Source organism: Pinus tabuliformis, chromosome 6 (assembly GCF_031772625.1).
Source record: "Pinus tabuliformis cultivar Carrire ecotype Pingquan chromosome 6, CPIR1, whole genome shotgun sequence".
Lineage (NCBI taxonomy): Eukaryota > Viridiplantae > Streptophyta > Pinopsida > Pinales > Pinaceae > Pinus > Pinus tabuliformis.
Window position 1 is genome coordinate 1722305060 of NC_142292.1, and position 12555 is coordinate 1722317614.

Genomic DNA, 12555 nt, shown 5'->3' on the forward strand with positions numbered 1-12555 from the left:
CATAGGGCACGAAGGGCTGCCGACTATCACTGCAAGATGTCCATCTCCCACAATGAACATGGGTTGGGAGGATTGTCCATCTTCTGTCGTAGATGCCTTCTCCACACAACAAGTCTAGAGTTGCTCAAATTGCTCTTGGCTTATCAGACCCTTGAGCTCTTCTTTTTCCATTCTAGCAACCACTTAAGTCCATGAAGATGGTACACATCGGGCTCCAACTTGTGCACTATCACATTGTCCTCCAACATACCATAAATGCCCAATCCAATGTCCACATTTGGTCCACTCTCAAGCTACCCTCCAAAGACCACGAGAGAATAGTCCTTGTTGTAGCATCTGCTCCTAGTTAGCGAATCCAATGCCTATGAAGCCCTTCCTCTTGGTTGTCAACAAAATTCTCTTAGGACACCCATTCACCTGCAAGTCACTCAAGAGGACTAACATATCTCTGTTTTGCGACCTCATGTTGCTCCTCTTGACATGACACATAAGTTTTTGATGTGACTGCACCTTAGGATGTCCACACACCTCATCCATTAGCATCTAACTCGACATCAAACACATAAGCCACATATACCTTGATTCTTCATGGGTTGACGTCAATTATTGTAGGTTTGAACCTTTGGCTAGGGTTGTTGGCACACTACTACAACACCTATCCCTCACCCCAAGACCTTCTCCGCACTTGTGGACTTCCCTTACAAACTTATGTCCACAACCTTTTGCAATTATGGGCTAAATCCAACCCCAAATAAGCCTTCCCGATCCCTTGTTCTAAGGAGACAAAGCCCGTAGCCTTCATGTAGCTACAGGTAGCCTTATGACCCACATGTTCCAAGGAAAATGAGACATGTGACCTACATGTTCATGCTCTATTGGGTTGTGGCCTAATTTGAGGAAAAGAACCACTCTTAAGACGCCCTGCCCAGAACTCCCTAAAGGCATGCGACTGCCTCTATACTCCATCTCAAACCTCCTAGACCATGAATTTGACCCAAAACAAACCTCTCTCCCATTCGGCCTTGTCCTTCTGAGTTGCAGTTGCTTCATATCTATATTTCTCATGAGAAGATGCACATTGGATGTACGAATGTCCTCACACTTCTCCTCTTTTTATAGTCTTTATTTGGGTGTCAACGAACAACCCTAAAGGGAACCTTAACATCTCACTGACTTGACCTAGTAGGCCTCTTCACCCACACTTAACTCCAAAAATTAATATATCTTCAATGACAACTCGGAATTATACAATTCTGGATGCATTGGATTCGACTTGTCATCTACTATCATCCTCATCCATCACATGTTATAATCGTGTCAATATTTTGGCCCAAACATCGATGGGTGCAAAACACCAATCTTGGGTTTCAAGCCCATAAGGCCACTTGTGGAGCTCCTTCCTCCAAATCCTCGATCCTCAAGGCTTGGAGTACCTCCCAAGCTACAAAAATCAACATTTTTATTAGTAGCATGCTATGTGTTATCCTGCTACAATGGTTGATCTTTGTGTTGGGATTTTGTTTTACGTAGATGCTCTTCTTATAAATTGTTTGGTCACATTAACAAGGGGGTGGGTGTATGTGTTTTGTGAAGAATCTCACATGCATAAGTATTGCTCAAACAAGAGCCTCTTCCAATGTTCACATTGACTTTGGGGTCTAAGCCCTTTACTCAACGTGCTAAAATCATTCCTTGAGTTGGTACTAACATTAGCCATAAGATCTATGTCATATTATGTGGGTCGTCTTTACCCTATTGTTTAATCGATAAAATGTTATAAAAATCTCGATATAATTAAATATTAGCATTTTGGGATTTCATTCTACATTAATGCCCTCCTTCTATGAAATCATTTATAGCTTGAAACCTTATAATCTAAATTAAATTTTTTTTCACCATCTCATCTATAACTTTAAGCTAACCTCTCAATTTCTGAATTTAAATTAAACTTTGCTTTCACCATATTAACCGCAATGTCTATTTTAGAAATCAATCTCCACTATAAAAAAAACTTTACAAATGACATATATAACTTTTAATAAGTATATTGTTAATAAAAATTACAAATAACATATTTAGCTTTTAATAAATATATTATTGACAAAAATACAAACTTTTATAAAATCTAATTTATATAAATAGCCTCAAATTTAAAAAGCACCAACAAAAATTAAATAAACAAGATACCACACTTACACTTGCAATATTAAAATCATTAATAGTTTTTAAAATTATTTTTATTATATTTTTTTGTTTTTATAAAAATTTAGATTTTTCTTTCATTTTGGTTCGCACTCATTTCTTTGCATGGAAAAGAACATTAAAAATAAATATTAATAAAATATTTTATTTTACATTTTATAAAAGGGTTAATATAAATCTTGATCAATAAGGTTTGGTTGATTACTACAAATATGTATTCCCTCCAATAATATTTAAATCCCTTATGAGGGTGCATTCACTTGTTATGAAGTTGAAGATTGTTGACCGTATATAAACAAATAGCTAGTAGTTGGAGGTAAATATAAACCTTAAATGAAGTTTATTACCAGATTGATGAGTATCGATAAATAAAAAGAAATGGACTTTTTAGTTTTAAAAAATATAATTTAATTTATAGATAAAATGATTTTTTTTTTGAGTTAATTTTGTCAAATTTTAATAGATATTTTTAAAGAATTATAAATTTAAGTTATTTAATTTGCAAAGTTTTAAGTGTCTCAGTAATTTTTTAAGCCGTTGAATCATTTATGCATTCAAAAATATTTTTAAACAAGTGTTAAATTATGGTGAACTATTCCTAAAGATTTTAATTTTGGTTGGTTTTATTAAGAAACTTAACAATGAAAAATCACTCCACAACTATATAAAATTCATGGCATAAATATTGTAATTATATCCAAAAATTATGGCAGAAAAATATGAGGCAGTGATTTACATGGTGCAAAGGTTACAATAAGACCTTCGACTTTATGGTCCAATCAAATATTTGAAAATTAGTTTTTGCAATAATATTGAAAAAAATATTTGTTTTTCAAAGTCTTTTGCTAGAGTTTTGCTTTGGTAAAGACCAATAACTAATAATAACAAGAAATTACGATCTAGCGAGAAATTGTGTTGTATAGGGGAAATACCATTTTGTCTTTTAATTAGAATGTGTCATCTAAAAATACTTTTGCAAATTTAGTTTTTCTAAAAACATTTATGATCTCAAACAAAAAAATCGTTTAATTATTTTACTTTTCAGATTTAATATAATTATATATTGATTTTTTAAAATTGTAATATGATCAATTTCCCATCTCATGTGAGTATTAGTTGACAACTCCACAAGTAACAAATTTTTTTAAATAAAATAAATTTCCAAAATATTAGGATGTATTGATATACCTAATAATTATAGTTGTTGCCAACTTCACTATTCTAAAAGAAACAAAAACATTTTAAACGAGTGTTGTAGTTTATCCCTCCCACTTAAGTAGAAATTATGCTTTCATACAAATTGCAAATTGATATATGAAATAGAAAAATTAATTGTCAATTAATGACAAAATCTTGCATAAATTTTGGTGGGTAGCAACCACTAGTAAATCTGCACATTTACATTTTTACTCCTACTTATTAAAATGCTAAAGAACACATAAATAATGGTTGGTTTTCTTATGAAACTTAACAATGAAAAATCACTTCACAATTATATAACAGAGAAATTTGAGGTAGTGATCTACATGGTGCAAAGGTTACAATAAAACGTTCCACTTTAAGATCCAATCAAATGTTTGAAAAATATTTTTTACAATAATATTTAAAATAAGGTATTTGTTTTTCAAAATTAAACAATATAAGTTGTATTGGTCAATGCTAAACTATAATGGTCAACAAACAAATCAAGACTAGGAAATTACATGGTATAAGAGAAAAACTATTTTATCTCTTAATTAAAATATATCATTTAAAAATACTTTCACAAATTTAATTTTTCTAAAAACATTTATGATTTCAAACAAGAGATCGTTTAATTATTTTATTCTTCAAATTTAATTTAATTTAATATATTTATCTTTTATAATTATAATTTAACCGATTTTACTTATATATTAACATTTAATAGTTATTGTAATGAAATTAACCCATCTCAACTATAACTAAAATAAATAAATAAATAAATCCAAAATATTAAAATTAACTAAACTAAATAAATTTCCAAAATATTAAAATATTAAGATGTATTGACACCTTTCCCCAGAAACCAACTTAAACTTCTGAAAATATTGTATTTACTCTGTTGTATATGCAAGCATTTGAACATTTGATTCATATGGAATCATAACGTGATAATAGCTAAAGGTAAAATTTTACTTCTCTTAAAGAGAGAAAATATATCTATTATAATTAAATAAATAAATAATATTGGATGTTCTAGAATGATAAAGTGCGATGGCGTGATGTATCAATATTATGGATTTTAAAATTTTAAAATTTATTATTATTATGAAAATTTAATAAGAAAAGTTAATTTAATGAATTAAATAAACAAAAGTTAAATAATTAAAAATATAAAGATATAAAATTGATTTTAAAGTGATTGGTTTTATTTTAATATTTAGATTTAAAAAAGTGTATTAATACATTAATTTTTTAAATTTAGAAACTTATCATATAAAAATAAAATATAGTTTTAATAATTAAAAAAGTCAAATTTTATTTGAGAAACCTATATTATCAATAATAATAATTAATTTAAAATGAAAGAAAGTGAAATCATAAGTGGTAGAAAGATACAAAATTGAGTTTAATTTAATATGGTCAATGTGGGAAAAGAGGTTTTTCACAATATTTAAATTCAAAAATAATGTATTAAAATGTAGTAGAATCGTTTTATATATATTTGTATTTTTGGATTTCATTTATCATTAATTTTTTAATTTTTTTTTACAAGATGTTTGATATCTGAAAACTCTATGATTTATATTGGACTTTTTTCATTATTATACATATAATTTTTAACTAATTTCTTAATTTTCTAATATAAATTGCATTTTATTTTCAACATTTTAATCATAGTAACTAGTTTATTTTGAAGATCAATCTCCATATGGGGGATTGAGATTTCTTGTTCGACATATCTTGGTTTCAGGAGGAGTGAGGATTTTCTGATCAGAGGTACTTAGTGTTTGATGCTGATAGTGTTCAGAGGGGGAGGGAGCGAAGCTCCCTCCTATCGAAATGTGATAATGAACAAGGGGGAGGGGATCAAGGCAAGTTTCGGTAGTTAGGAAAATGTCATGTCAAAGAATGCCCAAGGTATGATTAGAGTAGGTGGGAATGGACAAAGAAGAGATGAAGACAAAGGTCCGACAAGAAGGCGGTTAGATCAACAACAACAACAAAAGTCAAAAGACTCCACAAGGTCATGTAAGCCAAAAACAACAGTGATCCCAACTACATTGATCATTGATCCCGAGACTCATGCCTTTAAGGATCGTATAAGGTCACATGTTGTCATATGCAAGTTTATGGGCCTTTGGCCCACAGAAAAAGCCTTGTGTGACTGGATCAAACATCATTGGAAACTGAGAGGGGAGATAGAGTTACATCTAGGGTCTAAAGGTTTCTTTACGGTAGTCTTCGCCAATATGGAAGATAGAGACTGAATCTTTGATAGGGTCCCTATTTTTTGGATCAGTTGGTTTATACATGCGATCATGGATGGAGAATTTCACCCCAAAGAAGGAAACTTTTACCAATGTCCCAGTCTGTGTCCGGTTGTACTCCATTCCCCTAGATTATTGGCTTCCTTAAAATTTAAAGCTGATAGGAAACACATCAGAAAAATTTATTAAAATATCGGAAGTAAAGCTACAAGGAAGATATACATCGTATGTAAAAATATGTGTGGAAATTGATGTGTCTGGGGCACTGCCTGAAGCTGTCAAATTAACGTTTCGGGGCGAATTTTGGCTACAACCCATGCACTATGAGCAGATTCCCTTCAGATGTTGAAGATGCCATGAACATGGACACATGATAAGGGAATGGCCATTAAATAAAGTGGAGGAACATGATAAAGAAGCAGATCGAAAGAATGCAGACAGGTTTATTAGACCCAATCCAAGGGGCAAAGCTAATAGAAGACAACAACAAAGAAATCAGGGAGGGAGGAAAACTCATAGAAATAGCTTTGAAATCTTATCCGAAGAAAACCCAGAGGGTCAAGGGGTTAAGGAGGAAGAAAATGGGGAAAAAGGTGAAAGGAAAGAAGAGGAAATGATGCAGTCTACAAAAGAGAATGGACAAGAGGAAGATATCACGGATCTATCCAAGGATTTTGAGCGAGATGTGGAAATGACCCTAAGCAAGGTAGGAACAAAGGACCCAAATCTGCAGGAAATAATAGATCGAGAGGGTATCAACCTCTAGGATATGGTGGAGAAAGTGAGAAAACAGGGACTGGAAGCTATCCATGTGGATCCAATGAATAGAATCCACTATCTGTACCTAATGAGAGAAGAGACAAAACTAAGGGGACAAAAAAGATCACATCTTGAAATAGCAGAATTGGGAGTAAAAGCAATGGGATCTTAGATAGTTTTGGTGCCATGACATAGGCAAAAAAAAGGGGTACGAAGTCAAACAACGTCGCCCTCAAGGAGCTGGGAACCATGTTAATAAATTCATGTAAGATGAGTGCATTAAGCTTGCCCACCCTTAACCACAGTTAAATCATGAAAAATCTAAAATGGAATATAAGAGGCATTAGTAGCCTTAGGAAATAACGTCTGCTTAAGAAGAAGATTAAAATGGAGCAACCTGATCTTATTTTCTTTCAAGAATCAAAGTGCTTTACTGAGAAAATCAAGGATTTAAGTAGGAAATTAGGGAGAAGATATGATATAGTGCAGGTTGAAGCACAGGGATCTACAAGGGGATTAGCGATTGGCTGGAACCCCTAATACTTGATCTTACTTGATTAAGAAGCAACTAGGTCATATTTACCGTTAGAAATGCATGTTATAAGGACTCCAGGCACGATGGCATTTAGAAATGTTTATGGGCCTCAAAGAACAAAAGAGAAGATCAAACTACTTCAAGATCTGAGTAAGATAAAAATTATAAAAGGGTATCTCCCCTGGGTTATGTGGGGAAACTTCAATATGATAACCTCTCTATCAAAAAAAAAATGGGGGGCCAAAGAGGAGTAAATCGAGATGCTAAAGCATTCAAAGAATTCATAGAGGAGGCCAACCTCATTGGTATGGAAACTGCTAATGGTTGCTTCAAATGGAGGAATAAGCGGGGAGGGCAACATCAAGTTGCGTCCAGACTTGACATATTTTAATTTCGGAGGATTTTCTGATGAGAGGGGTAGATGCAGTAGCAAATATAATTCCCTATGGAGGATCAGACCACTGGCCAATAATATTAATGATTGAGATGTTAGGTACGCCCAAAAATAGGTCATTTACATTTGAAGCCTTCTGGTTGAACCACTCAACCTTTATGGAGAATATCAAAATATGGTGGGGGGAATAACTCCCAATTAGGGGCTCCAAAATGTACACCTTACAGACAAGGTAAAAAAATGCCAAATTGAAATTAAAACAGTGGAATAAGATAGAATTTGGGAACATCTTCTAAGCAAAAAAAGAATTGGAACAGAAAATGGAAACACCACAACAGAAGTTGATCACTGAAAGCTACTCAAAGGAAATCATATGAGAGGAGATGGCGTTACTGAAGTAGTGTGAGGACAGATGTAGATAAGAGGAAATTCTATAGAGGCAGAAATTTCGAGTGTTATGGCTCAGGGAGGGTGAGAGAAACATTAATTTCTTTCATATATCAACAATAGAACATCAAAATTCCAATCAAATCCTCAGAATAAAGGATGAGAGGGGGGAAACCTACGAAGCGCATCAGGATATTGAAAATGCCCTAGTTCAGCACTTCCAAAAAATAACATAAGAACCCTAGGTGGATAGATGAGAGAGTATCCAATAGATTGTGAGGCATTTCCCTTAGTTGATCACGAAAGAACACAACAAGAATTTGAACAAGTCGGTCTCCATGGACGAAGTAGCCCTGACCATGAATGAAATGGCTAATGGAGAAGCCCCCGGACCGGATGGATTTACTATTGATTTCTTCAAAGCTTGTTGAGAAGTAGTTAAACATGATATCTATGAGGTGGTGGAAAATTCTCAGGAGTCAACAACAATTCTCAAAGCCTTGAATTTAACTTTTTTTAGCCCTTATTCATAAGGAAGAAATGACTAGAACCCCAGAAAAGTTTAGGCCAATAACCTATGTAATGTATTATACAAGATCATATCCAAAGTAGCATCCAACATGATGAAAATAATACTTCCATGTCTGATCTCGGAGGAACAGACAGGATTTTTCAAGGGGAGACAGATTCTGGATAATGTCATTATGGCGCATGAAATAACACATTCATTGAAGACATTGAAAAAAGCAGGTATGATCATGCAACTAGATTTGTCTAAGGCTCACGATAAGATTAGTTGGGAATATATGGAATTGGTGTTAGAAGCATTTGGTTTTGATGAACATTGGATCAAATGGATTAAGGCACTGGTCTCATCACCCATCTTTTCAATCCTGATTAATGGAGCCCCTACAAAACCTTTATTTTCGTCTAGAGGAATTCGGCAAGGGAACTCATTGTCTCCCTTCATGCTTATCTTAATGATGGAATCCTGGGGAGGGCGTTTGAAGCGACCAAAAGAGAAGGAGACATAAAGGGTCTTATGTTTCATGAGGAAGATTAGGAGACAACACATCAACAGTTTGTGGACGATACCATACTTCATGGTATTCCTATGGTAAAGGAGGCTCACTCTTTCAAAACTATCCTGTACACCTTCTTGGCAGCTTTAGGTATGGAGATAAACCAGACTAAGTCCTGTTGATGGTCAAAATGACCTCATCAACATGTGAGAGAGACCAACCGCTCAGAGCCCCAACTAATCCCTTATCTGTTTGATGTACTGGTTCTAATTGGTTCAATTGGGTCTAGTTACGCTCTCTCTCTCTCTCTCTCTCTATCTCTCTCTCTCTACTCGCTTATAGTTTGCCTATTACTTACCAATAGAAAGAGAGAAATCAGATTTGTCTTCTTGTTGTGCACATGCAAGCAAGCTAATCCGTAATCTGACTTTATGGCTCAGCTAAGCTGCAACTAAGGTTTGCCCCTGCGTGAGGGGATTTGTGGAATGCATAACTAAATCTATATTTAGATATACTCTAATATGCAAGCAAAAAGCTAATCATATCTTGAATTGGAAAATGATAGCCTTCTCTCAATTCAAGAGCAGATGAACTAACTAGCTAGGGGCAAAGGACTGTTTGTATGATTTAATTCATTATATGATTTTCATTAATTAAAGAAGTAGTTCAATCAATTAATGAAAGAGAAAGCAAAATGGGAATGTATTTAAACAATAAATAGTTACTGCTCAATACATTCCTATTTCAATGAATTCATATTAATTATAATTTTGCTTTGCTCCTCAGAGATAACTCTTCACGAACTTCAATAGCATCACCCGTTGCAATGAGTGCTAATTGGACTATTCAAAAATCATGAGAAATTATTTAGTTACGACTATCTCTCATGAAAATGGTTATAGATGAATGAATTAACGCAGTTGAATCCCAAAAATGATATAGAATATATTGCACTGCAAAAACCCCTCAATACTTAAATACAAAAGAGTGAAGGGAGCTCTACTTGAATGGTTCATGAGGCACAATACTTGCTAAATTTTTACAAATGGGGTAGCAAGCTAAGTGGGCTTAATTGTGGGGAAAACTCCACAGTTAAGTGTGCTTGAGCTAGAGGCGATGTGGGATGAGTGACCTCCTAGAAAGTCCTGGTTATCGGGTGCAAGCCCTGGAAGTGATGATTGATGCTATGTGATTCATTTCATAGTTTCAATCCCACTTCTTCACCACCATGAGCATCACCCGATGCAATGAGTGCTAAGTGGACTATTCAAAAATCATGAGAAAATAGTCAGTTACGACTACCTCTCACGGAAATGGTCATAGATGAATGACTTACATATGACAGTTGAATCCCAAAAAATGTTATATAATATAATGCAATGTGAAACCCCTCAATACTTAAATACAAAAGAGTGAAGGGAGCTCTACTTGAATGGTTCATGAGGCACAATACTTGCTAAGGTTTTACAAATGGGGTAGCAAGCTAAGTGGGCTTGATTGTGGGGAAAAATCCATAGTTAAGCATGTTTGAGCCAGATGCGATTTGGAATGGGTGACCTCCCAGGAAGTCCTGGTTACTGGGTGCAAGCCCCATAAGTGATGATTAATGCCATGTGATTCATTCGACTAGTTTCAATCCCACTTCTTCACCCCTTTGAGCATCACCTGATGTAATGAGTGCTAAGTGGACTTTTCAAAAATAATGAGAAATTAGTTAGTTACGACTACCTCTCATGGAAATGGTCATAGATGAATGACTTACTTAACACAGTTGAATCCAAAAAATGATATCTAAATATAATGCATTGCGAAAACCTCTAAATACTTAAAAATATGAAAGAGTGAAGGGGGCTCTACTTGAATGGTTCATGAGGCATAATACTTGCTAAGGTTTTGAAAATGGGGTAGCAAGCTGAGTGGGATTGGTTGTGGGGAAAACTCCACAGTTAAGCGCGCTTGAGCTAGAGGCGATCTGGGATGGGTGACCTCTCGGGAAGTCCTGGTTACTGGGTACAAGCCCCGGAAGTGATGATTGGTGCTATGTGATTCATTTCACTAGTTTCAATCCCATCTCTTCACCCCTGTGAGCATCACCTGATGCAATGAGTGCGAAGTGGACTATTAAAAAATCATGATGCAATGAGTGCGAAGTGGACTATTAAAAAATCATGAGAAATTATTCAGTGACAACTATCTCTCATGGAAATGGTCATAGATGAATGACTTGCTTATCGCAGTTGAATCCCAAAAAATGATATTTAATATAACTAAGTGGACTATTAAAAAATCATGAGAAATTAGTTAGGTTCGACTACCTCTCGTGGAGCTGGTCATAGATGAATGACTTGCTTAACGCAATTGAATCCCAAAAAATGATATCTAATATAATGCACTGTGAAAATCCCTCAATACTTAAATACAAAAGAGTGAAGGGAGCTCCACTTGAATGGATCATGAGGCACAATAGTTGCTAAGGTTTTGCAAATGGGGTAGCAAGCTAAGTGGGCTTGATTGTGGGTGAAAACTCCACTGATCTATTTGGGTATTGGTGGCCATCCACCTATTCCACTTGGACCCCCACCATTGTTTCTTTCAGTTTTTCAGTTTCCTTAATTGTAGCACAATTTACTATTTTTGGTAGTTTTTCGGGTCCTAAACTTTCGGAGCCGTTTTGAGGCCCTAAATGATGTTTTTTTTTTAAATTCACCATTGTAGTCCTTAGATATATCTTTTTATCGTGTGCGTCAAATGGATATCGTATGCCAAAGTTATGACCCTAGGAAGTTGATGTACCAATTTACCCCAACGTGGCCCATAGTTTGTCGTTTCATCTCCTAGGGTTAGGTTTTTGGATTTTGGGGCTTATCCATTGTTTCTCAATAATAAATAGGTGCTCAAGCCTCATTTTAACATAGTCCAAAGGAATGTAGGCGCCACATCTCTTCTCAGAGATAAGCTACCATCACTCGAGCTAGTCTTATTTCCATTATGTTTATAAGCATATTTCAGTATCTAATATTAATGAAATGAAGTATTATTTTTGTTGCGTCTCTTTAGTTATGGTTATATTTGTAATTTGTTGCGTTCCTATTTAAATTCAGATCATCCACAGTAAAGCGCGCTTGAGCCAAAGGTGGTCTGGGATGTGTGACCTCCCGGGAAGTCCTAGTTACTGGGTGCAAGCCCTGGAAGTGATGATTGATGCTATGTGATTCATTTCACTAGTTTCAATCCCACTTCTTCACCCCTGTGAGCATCACCCGATGCAATGAGTGCTCAGTGGACTATTCAAAAATCATGAAAAATTAGTCAGTTACGACTACCTCTTATGGAAATGGTCATAGATGAATGACTTACTTTATGCAGTTGAATCCCAAAAAATGATTTCTAGCATGGAACAAATCGATACAAAAAAGTGTTCAATAGAAAAATGCAATACACTATTAGAACATAAATTAAAATCAATTAGAGAAATTCCAACAATAACAAATTAACTTACAATCCAAACAATAGTGCATTGGAATGAAAATTTATTAAACTCATACCAGAACTTCTTTACAGATTTTGCAGTCCATGAGAAGCTTCAACTCCTTGAAGAAATTGCTTACATTAGTGCAAAACAATCTTCTCTTTCAAGAACTCAAAATTCTCTATCCCTCCATAATTTAACTCACAGTACAGTGCATAAGTGCAAATGTACAACAAAAAAATCACAAAAATTTCCCCTAACATTTCAGATATGAAGTTTTCCCCTTATCCACAACTATAATCTCCTATACAATAGTCTCTTTAGATCTTCTAGCT